Below are 17,771 nucleotides of genomic sequence, written 5' to 3'. Positions count from 1 at the left end.
CAGGAAGTTCATATTCACAGGACATGTTCATTAGTCATCCATGCTGTATTCACCTGGTTCCACAGTTCATATTTGGTGGTTGGCATTGGGTAATAGCTCTGCACTCGTCGTTTCACCATACCCCACACATTTCCTATTGGCGACGAGTCCGGTGATCGGGCGGGCCAGGGCAACAGTCCGGCATCCTGTGACAGCAAGGAGGCACGTATTTGTAAAGCAACGTGTGTTCGCAAATTGTCCTGCTGAAATGTGGCGTCTGGGGTTCCGTGCAGTAAGGGTATGGCTACGGGTCTCAGGATGTCATTCACGTAGGTCAAACTGGTCACAGCGCCCTGGAAACGCACCATCTGTGATTCGTGGTTGTACCCAATAGCACCCCACATCATAAGGCCTTGAGTTAATGCTGTATGTCTTGTGCGAATGCAGTCAATGTGATGCCTCTCCTGTCTGCGGCGAACCAAAATGCGGCCATCATTTTCAAACAAACACAACCTGAATTCATCCGAAAACACTATCTGCTGCCATTCCTGTCCCCAGTGACGTCGTTCCATACACCATAGCAGTCTAACATATATATATGCACATTAGTCAAAGATAGGTAGAGAAGTGGACGACGCGACGGTAACCCAGACCGTAATAAACGACGACGGACTGTCACTCCTGATAGTGTACTGTGTGTTACATTGTTCCACTGTTGCGCCGTTCGGCTCCTTGGCTAAATGGTTAGCGTGCTAGCCTTTGGACAGAGGGGTCCCGGTTTCGATTCCCGATAAGGTCAGGAATTTTAACCATCATTGGTTAATTTCGCTAACACGGAGGCTGGGGTGTATGTATCGTCTTCATCATCATTTCATCCCCATCACGACGCGCAGGTAGCCTACGGGAGTCAAATTAAAAGACTTGAACCTGGCGAGCCAAACTTGTCCTGGGACACTCCCGGCACTCCATTTCATTTACTGTGGCGCCAGATCCGAGGAGGACGCAGATCTGTCCTGCAATGCAACTCGGATGAGGTGTCGATAATCTCGGTGGGGGGGTCATCTGAATAGTTACGGCCTCCTGTGAGGCATTCTATACTCACCCGTTACACTGCCGACACACTTCGTCCCACACGAGCAGCAATTTCCCGGGTGGATGCACCACGTTCTCTCATGCCAATAATGCTCCCTCTTTCGAACTCACTCATTTGACGGTACGGCTCTCGCATATGTCTGCGAGGCATCCTGCACGTCTGCTCAAGTCACACTGATCCATTACCTTCGGTTTATAGCGACAACGTGTGTCCTAATCTCAACAATAATATTTTTTTACTATCTCATTATATTGTTAGAACAGGCGAGGAAATGTAATATTCACCAAAGAGCAGGGCCTAGTTAAGAAGAGCCGGCTGTTAAACTGAGCCGAGTCTAGATGCGCAACCTCACAGATCGCCCTCGCTTGTGGGAAAAAAGTGAGAACAGTAAGGTAAATAAATGTCACATTATCAACTTTCCTTCCTAAGGAATCTGTCCTCTGGGCAACAACCCTATACGCAGACCAACAGCGATTGATTGATTGATTGATTGATTGATTGATTGATTGATTGATTGATTGATTGATTGATTGATTGATTGATTGATTGATTGATTGATTGATTGATTGATTGATTGATTTCAATTAGTGAGTACCTGGTTAAAATCACACCCTGGTTATGTAGTGTTAATTGGCAAACAATTTAACAAAATCATCGCTGAACGAATCACGATCACGATTAATCGACGAAGGAAGTATTGAAACTTCCACAGTATGCAGCAGGTGTGGAATGAAATAAACTCGAGTCATCTCTTAAATATCACAAACATTAGAGAAGTAGAGTTTTGTAGGAGTAGCATTTTAGCTCCTGAAACAAATAACGTGTAGGCCTACATTTGCTAACAAAAAGAAAGTGATCGGCTGAAAATTTCTAAGTTTCCAAGTAAACAAGCACAATCTTAAGAGGAGTACATTAGGGTTTTGTTGATTAATTCATACACCGAAATTTTACGTGCACTCTCCCATTAAAAGGATGCGACACTATGAATTTAGAACTAGTTTAAATGATAATATTCGCTAAAAAGTTTCCTAAAGGATGCTTGTCATTTTCCTAACATAATAGAGTTAATAATGGAGATAATTTCTGGACAATATATGAGACGATATTCAATATATTATTTTAAAGTAAAAATCATTACTGAATGAAGTAGAGAGGAGAAAGTGATATCACAGGGGCAGATCACGATTAATCGACGATTAAACTTCCTCAGTATGCAGCAGGTGTAGGATGGAATCTAGCAACAAGAGTCTGACTTAATATGACGTCATCGGGTGTTGAAATAGTGCTACCATCTCGAGGTAGGCCTACTAATATCACCATGCCGCTCTGAACTCCGGTGCTGTAGCACGTCGTATGAGATTTCGTTTGATTTGTCTTAGCGAGTTCAACAAGAATAAAGTGAAAGATAAATAGAGGAAATGTGAAAAGAATGTGGTACGAAAATGTGTATGGAGATTGGTGTGTTGGAAAGTAAAGGCATCCACTATACTTAATCTTAGCGCCTGGTGGGGTAGAGCGGTTATCTCTAACCTTTGATATCAGGAATTAACCAGGTATTCGTTCTTGGTGTAGGCTGAATGAACCTCGTGGCCATGTACACTTCCGGAAGTGGAAATATCGTTTCTTCAATGTTTCGACTTCCTGACGGGGAATCGAACCCACATCCTTCAGGGTGAACCAAGCACGCCTTTGCCACCTCAGCCAGGCATCCGCCGTCCCCTTCCTATCCACCATTTTTTTCAGATTGTGGCTGTTTCCAGCCTGGTGCGGCTCTTGTAAAGCAAACCCGTTCGCCGAGGGTGGGCGGCATCTGCTGTGTATGGGATACTGCGTGTTATTGTGGTGGAGGACAGTGTTGTATGTGGTGTATGAGTTGCAGGGATGTTGGAGATGGTATGAACCCCCAGTTTCCGAGCCAATGGAATTAATCGTTTTAAGGTTAAAATCTCCGACCCGGCCTGGAATCGAACCCGGAGCCCTCTGAACCTAGGAACGCTACACTGACCATTCAGCCAAGGAGACGGACAAGTTGTCAATAGAACATAGCAGAAAAATTACGTTATAGCTGAAACCATGTAAAACTAGTCCCCTAAAAAGCAAATAAAATCCATAATTTCTGCTAACTTGAATAATTAGCTTATTTATGAAAAAGAATCATACAAAAACAAACCGACGTAATCCGATACCAATGACGTTATTATAAACATTATTCGTATATACCACACTGGTCTTCTTACCGGATATTATTCTAATAATCTTACAATTATAAAGAAGTAAGGTAAGGGTTATTCTGCCCAAAGGCAGGTCCGAACCTCCGCAGAGGTGTTCCTGAGCCGGAGTTTACGTGCGGTAGGGTGGCCAGTTCATTTCCGCTCCTCCATTCCCTTAACCCCCGCCAACAGCGCGTGGCAATCCATCCAACTCCTGACCACGCCCAATGTTGCTTAACTTCGGAGATCACACGGGATCCGGTGTTTCAACACGGCTACGGCCGTTGGCATTCTAAAGAAGATAGTATATTAATTATGGACTACCCCGAAATGTACTAGTTGTCTTTCACGGCACGAAAACATGAACGTTGAAAATAGTTATACTCCCCGTAAATCACGAAAAATCCTGCCAAAATGCTTATTACAAGATAACTCTAAGATGTAACATTAAGCCGGGTAGCAACTCAGAATGCTTTAAATAGAAATAAATAGCTAAACATTACTAGCTTTAGTATTAATAGTGGAGATAGGGATCAACGTTAGCTGATGTCGACCATAACACAGTCACCTCCATGTTTTCGGAGCCGAGGATTGGACTGAGACTAATCGAAGTACGTACAAACATATTGTAGACCTACCCTATACCAGAAGACGTAGTATTTCTCACTAGAAATGGAGTTCAACTTACTGTACTGGACCTGAAACTAACCAGTTGTGGTATAGGTAAATCTTATCCGTCTCCTGAACTGGTCAAGGTACTAGTCTTTGATTCACGGGGCTCTAGTTAGGATTTCAGTTACGTCTGATTAATTCCACTGACTCGAGGACTAGATATTTTGTGTTAATACGCATTTCATTTACACAAAATACATCATGCTATCGACCACCATAGGAACAGGCAATAATGGATACATAAATCCACTTAAAGTTGGTGTCAAGGCAGGCGTAACTGCATAATAGTGTCGTCTCTAAGTTATTATGATAGGGCCAAGAATGAAGAATGGAAGAGGAAGTTAAATCAAAATAATCTCTTTACGTATATGCTTAGTTGTTCCTACTTTAAATTTAATCTTACCTTTAAGATACTATGCATTTAGGCACTTCCGAGGTGTAGGTGAGTGCATTTCCTTCTTATCCGGAGGATCCGAGGTTCGTTTATCGAAGTTTTTTTCTATTTTCCTTACTTTGCACCGACACACATAAATGTCTTATGGAGACGATGAGATAGGAAAGGCCGAGGAATGGGAAGGAAGCGGCCTTGGCCTTAATTAAGGTACAGCCCCAGTATTTGCCTGGTGTGAATGTGGGAAACCTTGGGAAACCATTTTCAGGGCTGCTAACAGTGGGGTTCGAACCCACTATCTCCCGGATTGGAGTTCACAGCTGCGCGCGCCATTCCGCACGGCCAACTCGCCCGTATCGATGTTTAATCCTTAGGTTCTGTAATGTTGTTCTCTAAACCTCGTGATACAAACTGAGATGTTAACAGATGAGAGACAGTGTATCCGGTAAAGAAAACCAAGCAATACAAGGATGCCATTACGCTTAGCATGTGGCACTCCAATACCTCCAGGCCACCTCGTCGGGTAGCAGTCATCTTAGACAACATGGGATTTAATGAGTTGTACGTGCCGCATGCATTTTTTACTTTTAAACTTTATATTGAAGTTATTAATGATGCCGAGATGGTAAGAACATAGTCGGTTCGCCAGGAAAAACGTGGGTTCGATTCCCGCGTCTGGAAGTCTAAATATTTAGAAATGAGCTTTATGTTCTTTTACACTTCTTCAGAGCCACAGGGCCCTAAGGTTCACTCATCATACACCAAATACGAGTACCAAGTTAGTTCTTGGTGGCACAGTGCCGAGTTTATGAGCAGGGGAAGCCTTAATTTCTACTCCTCCAAGGGCTTTCATGGTCTATAAGGCGATGACTTACTTTCACTTAAGTTCTTAGTGTACGTTCTTCGGTGGAGATATCTCAACAAACGGGGTGCGTCTATGTAAACGGTTGCGTGTTGATTGCAGACAATTTCGATTGCGGACATCCCCATTAATAGTCTAGATTGCGGTCACTAAATATTTGAGAAGAGTGACGGTTCGTTCCAGCGCTTTCCTTTCCACCCATCTTCCACCGGTTTTACCAACCAATCCACTTCTGCTTATAGTTGTCATAAAGAAGGTTAGCTCTACCACAGTGTTGCGCTTTTAGTTTGTTTGTTTGTTTCATTCATTAATCGTTTATGTGCTATTATGGAATTTATCGAGACAGAGAAAGGTAAGCCATGTGCTTTATTGCATGGTTATAGTTACAGGCAATTAAGAATGAGTAAAAATGGAGTTTCCACATGGATTTGTTTGAACTAGGAAACGAAGAAATGCAAAAGAAAATTATTTACTAAAGGTATGTAACGGAACATAATTTTAACACTTTTAAATCATTCTAATAAATAAACCTCTCTGTTAAGTTTCTACTCTGATTCATTCAAACGTTACGTCCAAATGTGTTAAAATACTATTTTTGACCCAATTTCATTTTTTTCTGAATTGACAAACATAAAATCTCTCTGCACGTGTCATGAAGCGTGTAGAACAGTTTGTAACTTAATTTTGTTGTATTTATTAGCAACCAAAGAAACTGTTTTTATTATTAAATATTTCAATGGTATATATTTGTTTAGTTACCTACTTTATTTCACGAAGGATTATCTGTAAGAAATAGTGTCTGCAGTCGAGGCAATTCCATACTGTTAACGGCGTGTCCACAGTCGAGGCAGTTTGCAATCGGGACGACACCATGTAAACAACCCAGCAACCACTGAGGAACTGAAGAACGATATTCGAGAGATTACGAATGCGTTACAGCCAGAAACTGATTAATTAAACATATTCGGAAAAGTCTTCCTTTGTGTGTCTTCTTAAAAACGTATTTTATCAGCGGTCTGAACATATTTTCCAAACATGTATACTACATAATATTTGTGGCAGAAACACTGGAATTTCCTTCAAAACAAAAGAAACCAAGCGAGTTGTTTAAAGCGGTTTGAGTCACGTAGGTGTTAGCTTGCATGAGGTAGAAAGTGGATTCGAACCTTACTATCGACAACCCTGAAGGTGGTTTTCCAGGTTTTCCCTTTTCACACCAAACAAATGCTGGGGATGTACCTTAATTAAGGACACGGTCGCTTGCTTTCTAATCATTTCAAAACCATGTGCCACACCGTATATTGCATTTTATGTAGATACTGTAGGAATGGGCTCACTAGCAAATTATAATTAATGAATTCAAATTAATAAATTAATTCTCTCTCACTCTCTCTCACCCTCTCTCATATATTATTTATTTCATTCATTAAGGTCATCTATGGACCACGTTTACACAGTACACCAGATCTTGTATCTCTCAAATTTATACCCTTTCCTTGGCGCTCCTTCCAGATGTTCTTAAGTCATTGACTTCACCTTTGTCGATCCTCAACCGAGATGTTAAGCTGCTTGACGAGTTTCTCCAGTGCATCCTTCATTCCCGCGATTTTCTTCCCAAAGGTTGTCCTTTCCAGTATACCTCCCTCCTGGATCCCGAGTTCTTACAAGTCCTTGTGAACCTCCTTAAGCCATAAAGGTTGTGCCTTCCACTTTCCTTGTGGACTAAGTATCCTGTGTGCCAGTCTCATGGGATTCATCCTCTTAATGTGCCCGTAAAACGATAGTCTCGTTTTTTTTGTTTTATTTGCTATTTTGCTTTACGTTGCACCAACACAGATAGGTTTTATGGCGACGATGGGACAGGAAAGGCCTAGGAATGGGAAGGAAGCGGCCGTGGCCTTAATTAAAGTACAGCCCCACCATTTTTCCTGATGTGAAAATGGGAAACCACGGAAAACCATCTTCAGGGCTGCCGACAGTGGGGATTGAACCCTCTACCTCCCGGATGCAAGTTCACAGCTGCGCGCCCCTAACCGCACGGCGAACTCGCCCGTTCGTCTTTTTTTCCTCATAGTAGTTGTTATCTTCTCAACTTTTTAGTCAAGTTCTCGATTCGGTCTCAATCGAAACATGGGTTATGAATCTAGTGACTTTTTTGGAACTAAGATTATCCTAAGGAATCTCCTTTCTCTATATTCAATGACTAGGTCCACTACTTTCGTCATGCTATCCGAAGCTTACGGACACTGTGGTCTGATCACTGTACAATACTGTTCGAATTTTGCTTCGATGAATATGGACTTGGATTTATAAATTCCATGACATAGTCTGGAAGCCGTTTCCATCTTTTCCACCCTTATTCTTCTTTCTAATTTCCATTGAGGGTGAGAATTTCTCCCAGGATCTAGAATTTCTGAATACGGTGGATTTCCCCGAATTTGGTTTTGATTCTGTCTGTGAGATCTGTTTTGTCTGAGTCTATATAAGCCGTGTTTTCAAAAGATATTCTTAAACTTTGCCAGACTGGGGGTGAGGGTGATGATATATATATGTTTGTACAATAATATAAACAATTTACAATAGTGTGTGTGTGTGTGTGTGGAGAGAGAGAGATGTATATATACATAGTGAGTTTTATAGTACTCCTAAGAAGTAGACTGTAGCACAATGTCGGTTCGTTTCTTTCTTTCATTCTTTCTTCTTTTTCTGGATATTAAGGCTGTCGTCATGTTGGGTATACAAGGTAGGCTACTGAGTTTCTTATTGCTGTGCAGACATCTGCCTCATGAGACATGTCTTATTGTCACGACACAGCTGCCCATGTAGATGAGACATCCTCTTATTGTTAGCCCTGAGTCAACTTGTTCTCAGGGCAGACTGGCCACTTATTCTCACCCCTTTGTATGAATACTATATATTGGTGTGCTAAATGTCCTTTCATTTCACACTACTTTTAAGCCACTTCACAGTGCCGGAACATCAACCTAAAATCCTAAAATGAGTCCTTTAACGTAACTTTAAATCCTACTGTCACTGGTCATTTGCATTTTTTCATCTGCCGTATGAAAATCCACAGCCCGTTTCCAGCCATTTGACCAGGTTAGGAATGGAATGAAGGAAGCCCCCATCTAGCGGCGAGGATAGGAATTGTGCCGGCTGCCGAAGCCTGTCACATTCCCCACGGGCAATGATTAATGAAAGACAGATGAAATGAAACGATATTGGAGAGTGTTACTGGAATGAAATATGACAGGGAAAACCGGAGTACCCAGAGAAAAACCTGTCCCGCCTCCGCTTTGTTCAGCGCAAATCTCACATGGAGTGACCGGGATTTGAACCACAGAACCCAGCGGTGAGAGGCCGGCGCGCTGCCGCCTGAGCCACGGAGACTCTCATCTGCCCCTACAACCTGCAACCTTGAGCAAACGATTCGATCGAATACAACGTCAATCCCGTCTTCCCACCTCCACCCCCACTCCACACAAATCTGGTAATGTGCGCATTGTCATAAAATCACAAGAACTACAAGAACTGAAACACATTATGATTGCCTATAGAAAATTATTTTTGTATGGTTGATTTCATGCGCTAGCCGTACAGAACGATCTGCAGATGCAAGACTTTGCCAGAGAGGTAGATCTTAATATGGCCGTGCAGTTAGGAGTGCACAGTTGTGAGCTTGAATCCGGGATTCGAACCTCACTGCGCGCCACCCTGAAAATGGTTTTCCATGGTTTTCCACTTTGACACGAGGCAAATGCTGGGGTTGTACTTTTATAAGGCTACGGCAGCTTCGTTCCCACTCCTAGGCCTTTCCTACCCCATACGACCTATCTGTGTCGGTACGATTTTGTGAATGTAAGTTCTAGACCTTAACGTAAGAACTGCAGACTCTCTAGTTTGTCACTTAAGCTAGTGTGCCTGTCCCGCGGCCTAGGGGTTGGTGAGTCTGCTTCTTAGCCTATGGCTCCGGGATCGGATCTGGCCAGGTCACCGATGTTTACCTGGAGCTCAGGGCTGATTCTAAGTCCACTCAATCTACTTTATGAACGTTGAAGAGCTGTCTGACAGTGAGATGGCGGTCCCAGTCTAGAAATCCAAGCAAAATGGTATACATGATTTCTTGCGCTGACCACGTGTCACCTCATAATTTTCAGGCCAATGGGTTTAGCAGTGGTCACCAGGATCCATCAGAGCTATTGAACCGTATGTTTATTCATGTGAGTGTAATCTATAAAAAAAATTTCACATAGGGCCTAATTAGTTTATCTCAGATTACGTAGGCCTATTCAAAACTCGAAAGTAGGTTATGTTCAATTTTTGTCTCTCTGTCTGTCTATGTTTATTTCTTGATACGGAATCGTGGGGAAACTGCTAAGCAGAATTCTCGAAACTTATGTTTTGTTTTGTGCACTAGGCTTGTATTATTTGATTAAAGCACAGTGGCGTAGCAATAATAGGAGGGGGGGGGGGGGGGAAGTACAAATGTCAAATTTCTCTGTTAATATTAGCGACACCGAAAACCAGCACATAACTAATGCTTTAGTAAATAAAATACCCAAACTTTTATGTCTAATATATTTCTACCATACGAGCTAAGATAACCGATATATTTTAAAAATTTAATGTTATTGAGCAGTCCATGGAAATATTGCACAGTTTTCATGGTAAACAACGTAACTGGGTGAATGAGAAGGAAAAGTATTTATAAAATTGTTAAGGGAATGAAAGACTCTCTAAGGTTTGGATACCCTAATACCGCCAACTCAACAGAGAAATGTGTTGGCCTAAGCCTCTAAAACTGACTGTTGTTAGCCGAGATGTGGTCTGTTTCTTCCACACGTTCTCGTCTCCGCTGGATGGCTATTGCTCTAACTCTAAAAAAAGACTAAAATATCAACGATGGGAGAAACAGCTAGGTTCAATGTTAAGCCTAAGCTGTGAATATCACAGCAGATGTTCGATAGACAGATGAAGATAAGATAGCAAAGTTACAGTTTTGCGAGAAATACTAATGATGGGGAATACTGTGACGTTTCATTTCAAAATCCTACACGCATTGGTTGGGATTCGAAACGCAGTCACGTTAGTGAGAAATCAGTGACGAAGACACTCACTTGTCACGCCTAGAGAAAGAGAGAGAGAGAGAGAGAGAGAGATGATAACACCGAGCGAGTTGGCCGTGCGGTTAGGAGCGCGCAGCTGTGAGCTTGCATTCGGGAGATAGTGGGTTCGAACCCCACAGTTGGCAGCCCTGAATATGGTTTTCCGTGGTTTCCCATTTTCATACCAGGCAAATGCCGGTGCTGTACCTTCATTGAGGCCACGGCCACGTCCTTCCCATTCCTAGCCCTTTCCTATCCCATTGTCGCCATAAGACCTATCTGTAATAGTAATAAATAATATTCTTGGTTTTGCGTCCGGCTGTTTGGTTGAATGATCACCATAATGTTCTTCGATTCAAGAAGCCCTATGTTAGATTCTCGGTCTGGCCGATGATTTTTTGGATTAATTATTATGGCTCATAGACTTGGCGTTTGTGTTTATATCGACCTACAACACATCGCACTACCAACCACCACAGACACATGCAATAGTTGACGTATCCTTCCATTGGATTTGCGGCAAAAAAAGGTGTATCTGGCCGTAAAACTTGGCCAAATCTACATGAATTGATGACCCCAATAAATTTGGAAAAGTTCGGGAAGAAGTGTGTTATTGGTACTCTGTTTCACTAGATACTTTTACGATTTTTCGGAGATGCTGAGGTTCCAGGAATTTTGTTCCGTGGCCGGCGTCGTGATAAACAGGTGTTCATTTACAAGCCGGTAGATCTACTTATGCGAGGATGGCATATTTGAGATCCTTCAAATACCACCGGAGAGACGCGGGATAGTACCCGCAAACTTGTGCTATGAAGGCCGGCACTATACCGTCTGAGCCAGTCTGCCTGGCAGCACTATTATCATTATTGTTAATGGGGCTAATTAACCCATGGGATAAACGTGCCGTAGATTCTCTCGAAACATGGGCTTGATTCACATCAATAATTCTGGGAAGAAAACAGACAGGTGATTTCCATTTCTGGAGAGGCACGCAGCACTGGGGGTTAACCCATCCTACATGGCAATTAATTAGGCTCAGCACTTCATGTGGATTAATTACAGGTTTACGGCCGGGTACCTTTTTTGGTTGGTAGTGTGATATATTGTATGCAAATAAAGATGTGTTTTAAGACGACCACAAGTACCCGGATCCCTAGCTACGAATTAATCAGATGCGGTTAAATTTTCTCACTTGGCTGCGAAATGAACCGGAGGCCCATTGAAATGATGGATATTACGCAGCCCATTCAGCAAAGAACCGAACTTCGCATTACTTTACATAATATTATAATAACTTTTCCTTTACATATAGGCTGTGTACTTATTGATGATAGTGAAATGTATAACGGGTATGTTGCTTAGTAACTTCGTCTCTTATTGTTTCAGGGGAAACGAACTGAATCTCAAGAACGTGGAAGAACAATAGTACAACTTCAGAGCAGGTACAACAGCGCAGGCAGACATGGAGGAAGGAAGGAAGGAGAGCAAAGAAAGAGAGACAGCAAGCCAGCAGCTCTGATCAATTTAAGCCGGAAAAGTAGGAGCGTCATGTGGTAGAGACGTGGAAAATCAACTTCTCTTTAAAAAAAATCGATTTGTCAACAGTGAAGATGTAAGAACGAGGAGGAAGCACAGGAGAAAAGGAATTTTATTTCCAACATCTTATTTTCAGGAAAGGAGGCGTAAGGAAGAAAGAGAAGAGAAAGATGACTTTTAAAGAAATATCTTGAAGGGTGAAATGAGACATGGATTGCAATATTTTGACATTTTTTTATCTGCCAGCGCATGTCAATGTAAATTGTGTAGCGTATGGATGCATGTTACCCTTTGTGCATATGAAGCATGTCACAGCCAGACGACAGCTCTTGAATTACTACGTGTTCTAACCTGCTGAATAAACTACCGTTGTTTTTGTTGAACAAATATAGATACTACACACGAGAGAGATTTTAAATATCATCTCCGTATTTATAGTTCGGCTCCATGGCTAAATGGTTAGCGTGCTGGCCTTTGATCACAGGTGTCCCGGGTTCGATTCCCGGCAGTGTCGGGAATTTTAACCATAATTGGTTAATTTCACTGACACGGGGGCTGGGTGTATGTGTCGTCTTCATCATCATTTCATCCTCATCAAGGTCGCCTACGGGTGTCAAATCAAAAGACCTGCATCTGGCGAGCCGAACTTGTCCTCGGACACTCCCGGCACTAAAAGCCATAAGCCATTTCATTTCATTTCCGTATTTCTAGACTAAATGTAGGTCTGTAAACGGTCTCTTAAGAATACTATGTTAATGTTTATTCAAGAAGACAACTATTCTGAAGTCTATGTATTTAAGCGGATATTTATTTATGTTTGTATTTATTAGAAATTTTATTAGAAATAGCATTGTATTGATTTTCAAAGATCCGTAATAAATCTCTTATGTATAATAGTTACAACAATTAATCTAAAATGGGAAATATATAAACATTTACGAGGGACATCAATATGCAAAAAATAAACTGTATAAGCCCACTGATACTAAAAACCTATACTTTACATATTTGCATAATCAATGACATTAACAAAGGAAAATTCATGTAAATACAACAGAAGAAATAAGAAACCGAGATTGGAAGATCAGGAAGAACCGAAAGAGAAATAAAAGTGAAGCTAAGTTATGTAAGAAACATCATGATAGAAGGTAGGATATAACAGGCTAATATCAGGGTTCCTACAGAGTGATTATACAACACTGTTATATGTATAGAGATGGACCTTTGGGTAAGAGAAAGGCGGTAGGTAATGTGGAAGAGGGTCTTCATTGTGGTACTACGGGAAGGGACTTGGAAGGGGAAGAAGGAAACTAATTCAGATCGCCTAAATAAACCATTAGCTGTTTTACATAGTAGCTTTAGGTCACCTACTTTCCTTCCAGCTGAAACATTTCGAAGGTTTAATTTTTCAATCGTTACAAACTTTACTAACCTACATCAGGAAAAAGAAACTAAGTGAAGAAAGTTAAAACAATATTAATTATTTATAAATGATAAAATTCCGCACATAACTCTGGATTCTCCTTCCCCACTCCCCTATCGCAACCATTATGTTTTGTTTCTTCTCTTCAGAGTATCAGATTCAACACTGCCTTCGAGAAAATTACGCAGCGAAAGTAGACAGCTGTTAATCCATTCTTGCTTTCAGGTCACAATGATATGGAATTTAGTACGCCAAGGGCTTAGATATCCAGACCGAAGAATGTATAGAATATCCTTTAAACTGTCACAAACCTCAAGAGATGCCAAGGTATCGAACTTGTGTCCCACATCAGTTCCTAAGCATGCGTGTCATGGACAAGTAGACAGGGGTTGGCTGTTATCTTCTTTTACGCTCTTTCTAGAACATGTTTACTTAGTAGGTGAGGTGAAGGAATAATACTCACGTTTGTTAGGCAGAATGTGGTGGTAAATATCAATATCTTCAATTTTATTTAGCACATCTATCATTTTTGTTTACATGATGGTTTGTCCTCTGTCCTAGATGTTAAATAGAAAGTATTTTTGAACATTTTACTCCTAAAACAAATCATTCATTCCTTCATTGATGTACAACATCCGGAGTCAAAATTTGGAAATCTGGTCGCTTCTACATCCTAGATGCTAAATAAGATAGGATTTTAAAACATTCCAATTCTATGGGCTTCACATGAGTGAATAAGTAAACATTCCTCCAAAATCGTTTGACATACAAACTGAGAGTGTATTTTACAGGCTCAGTCGACAATGGAATCTCCAAAATTTAGAACTTAACTTTCATTTCAAATCATATCAAAGCACAGGTATCTTCCTCGTGTATATAACTTACTGTATATCAAGAATGGGAGAAACGTGTGTAAAATACTCGCGCTTTGCTGGCTAAAATGTAGAAGGTCCCACTTTGGTTTCCGCAATAAGAATACTTGCGAGAACTGTGCAGTTTATCAATTTTATTTTGTCTTTTTGTTAAAATTGCACGCATGATGCGACCAAAAGTGGAGTTTTAACTACTAAACACGCTTTAACCTACATCTGTCAATATATAGTCTGTGCCTTTCGTCTCTCGAAAATGAAACGCACGCTCTACGGAAGTATTAGTCCCAGGGTGACAAGGAGAAAATTCAAGGACTTCTAATGACCCATTGAGTTATACAAAAACCGGTATTTATTTTGAATTGTGCACAAATCTGGGATACTTAAATGTTCCGAAAAGCATTCTCAGGACACCCGGACAGACGGTTGCAATATGTTACTGTCCCGGAAATTCCGCGATGAATAATAACCCTAATGTTAGGTCATTCAACGCTTAGGCTATCACCTTACCCCCCCCCCCCCATTAATTTTTGCTTTCTTCCATCATGCTCCGAGAATTGTTCTCTCTCATTTTTCGTCTCTTTTCAATAGTCATCATTATTTTCCTGATAAATATCCAGTAATAACCACGCGGTATTGCAGAATATAAAAGTAATTATGACAAAAACCGCAACTAGTTAGTTCATTATAACGACGACGGCTAAGGAATATTTCTACGTCAGTAATGCTCGCCATGAACTTGACAATAAAGATCTAGATTAGTGACTATCTTCATTATTATACGTCGTATAGTTCGTACAAATATCAAGTATGCGAAGGAGGAGGTTGAACAGGTCGCCAAATTCCACTCTCCTGGAAGTATTTTCACATAAGGTAACAGGTGGAGCATGGAGAGCAGCAGAAGGACAGCGTTGACCAAACAAGCGTTCATCAATAAAAGAAATTTGCTGGCAAATAAGCATATCGATCAAGTCAGAAAGGAAGGAAAGTGATTCTCAAAATCATTTGACTGGAGCGTGCTGCTAGGTTTTATTATTATTATTATTATTATTATTATTATTATTATTATTATTATTATTATTATTATTATGGCACCTCGGCGTCTCCAAAAACCGTTTAAGTCCTTAGTAGGACGTGAAGCCAATAACATTATTATTATTATTATTATTATTATTATTATTATTATTATTATTATTTTTTTTTTTTTTTTTTAGTTCCGTTTGGGCCTGCTATGGACCACGTGGTTCTTATCTCTAGCAGCTTTCTTCTTTGACCAGTACTCCTTCATTCTTGCACTGTGAATGTCTTTTCGCTCCTGAGTCCATTTCACACCTCCTCCCGGACGTACTGTTTTTTCTGTTAGTGACTGGAGAGAGTTTGATGTTCTGATCAACGTTCTGTACCTATTCCTGTCATAAATTTCACTGGGAGCAATGTCCAATTCTTGAAGGTCTTTTCTGACGAGTCTTGCCCACTTGGCATTAGTCGCTTTCCCTCTAGAGATGGTGTGAAAGATTCTGGAGGTGAGCCTCTGATTGTCCATTCTCATGACATGACCGTAGAAGTTCAATCTCCTCTTCCTCATAGATGTTGTAATGCTCTCCAATTGTTGGTACAGTTCGTTGTTGTGCCTGATTCTGTACTTGCCTTCTTCTTTAATGGGGCCCATGATTTTTCTCAGGATCTTCCTTTCCTTCAGCTCTAGTTTTCTAAGTTGCCCTTTTCTTACCATGTTTAGGCATTCTGAGGCATATAGTACTGACGGTCTCACTACAGTAGTGTAATGCCTGATTTTGAGGTTAAGGGAGAGGGATTTGGATTTGTACATACTCTTACATAGGTGGTAGGCATTTTCCAATTTGATGCATCTGCTGTTCATGGCCTGATCTTCATTCATGTTTGGGGTTATCCATTCTCCTAGGTATTTGAAGGAGTTAGTCCTTTGTATTGTTTTGTCCCCCAGTGGGATTGATTTGGGTGCATCTTTGATGTTGGTGATAAACTGTGTTTTGTTGATGGCGATCTTCAGCCCTACTTTAGCTGCTATGTGGTCGAGAGAGGATAGTTGATGGATAGCTTCCTCCACACTGGATGCCAGGAGTGTAAGGTCGTCTGCGAAGGCTAAACAGTTGACTGTTAACTTGTCTTTCTTGTAGCCAATTCTCAATCCAGAGTCATCCTGTAGCATTTTCGTCCACTCACGAATGACTTTTTCAAGTAGGCAATTAAAGAGGATTGGAGATAGGCCATCCCCTTGTCTAACACCTGTTTTGATCTCAAATCTCTGGGACAGTTCCCCTCTGAATTTGATTCTGGCAGTAGTGTTGGTAAGAGTTGCTTTCACTAGATTCAAGGTTTTCTTATCTAGTCCCAGTTCAGCGAGTGCCTGGAAGAGTGACTCTCTATCTACTGAATCGTAGGCCTTCTGAAAGTCAACAAATGTTGCCACGTAGGGTGAGGCGCTTAGGTTTTTGTAAGTGATGATGGTTTTGAGGTTCAGGATTTGTTCGGCGCATGACCTTGACTTGCGAAACCCAGCCTGGTACTCTCCGATGCAGGAGTCTAGTTGAGCCTCTACTCTTGTGAGTAATACTTTGGAGAGTATCTTATACGTCACTGATACAAGGGAAATCCCTCTGTAGTTGTTGAGATCTGATTTGTCGCCTTTTTTGTGTAACGGGTGGATGATAGCTGAAGTCCAGTCGCTAGGTAACGCTTCTGTCACCCAGATGTTTGATATGATTTCATGGATACTTTGGATTGACTCCTCATCAGCGTATTTCCAGAGCTCTGCTATGATTCCATCCTCGCCCGCTGCTTTGTTACATTTCAATTCTGAAATGGCTTTCTTGATCTCCCCCTTTGTTGGTGGGAGAGAGTCCGACTTAGTAACATTCTGAGGTTCGAAATGCAGTTTCTCCTTGGGTTCCCTTGAATTTAGAAGGTTGTTGAAATACTCTGCTAGAACTGTGGTGCACTCTTCATTGTTCATTTTCAGATTTCCGTCAGCTCCCCGAAGGTGAAGTGTAGGGGCTGAGTAGGGTGTTATTTGAGATTTAAAAGTTTGGTAGAAGTCTCTAGTGTTGTTTCTTTCAAAATCCCTCTCTGCTTGTTCAATGATATTTTTATTGTACTGCCTCTTGGTGTTCCTGATAATTTTAGTTGCAGTTTTCCTAACTTCTAAGAAGTTTTTATGGTTTTCCAGACTTTTGTTACGGTTCCATTTTAGCCATGCTTGCTTTCTCTCTTCTATTGCTTTGTCACAAGTAGTTGTCCACCATGGATGTTTGTTCTTTCTGACTGCCGGGATGGTGGTTGTCGCTGCATCTATTAGTGCCTTCTGTAGTTGGGGCCAATCTTTTTTGTCTTTGTTTTTAGCCAGGGTCTCTGTGAAGTTATTGTTATCTTTCAGCCTGGCTGGATTGAACCTTGGAATTCGTGACTTGATGCAGTGGTTTTCCCTGCTGCTTTTAAGAGGGATGAAATTTGTTTTGATCAAAGAAAGATAGTGGTCTGAATCAATGTTTGCGCTTCTCAATACTTTGACATTCAGCACTTCTTTGCTGTTGCTTCTACTGATGGCTACGTGGTCCAGCTGGAATTCCCCAAGCATTGGGTTAGGACATCTCCA

The sequence above is a fragment of the Anabrus simplex genome, chromosome 5 (assembly GCF_040414725.1).
Source record: "Anabrus simplex isolate iqAnaSimp1 chromosome 5, ASM4041472v1, whole genome shotgun sequence".
Taxonomy (NCBI): Eukaryota; Metazoa; Arthropoda; class Insecta; order Orthoptera; family Tettigoniidae; genus Anabrus; species Anabrus simplex.
The sequence above is the reverse complement of the archived record's forward strand: the minus strand, read 5'-3'. Positions refer to the sequence as shown.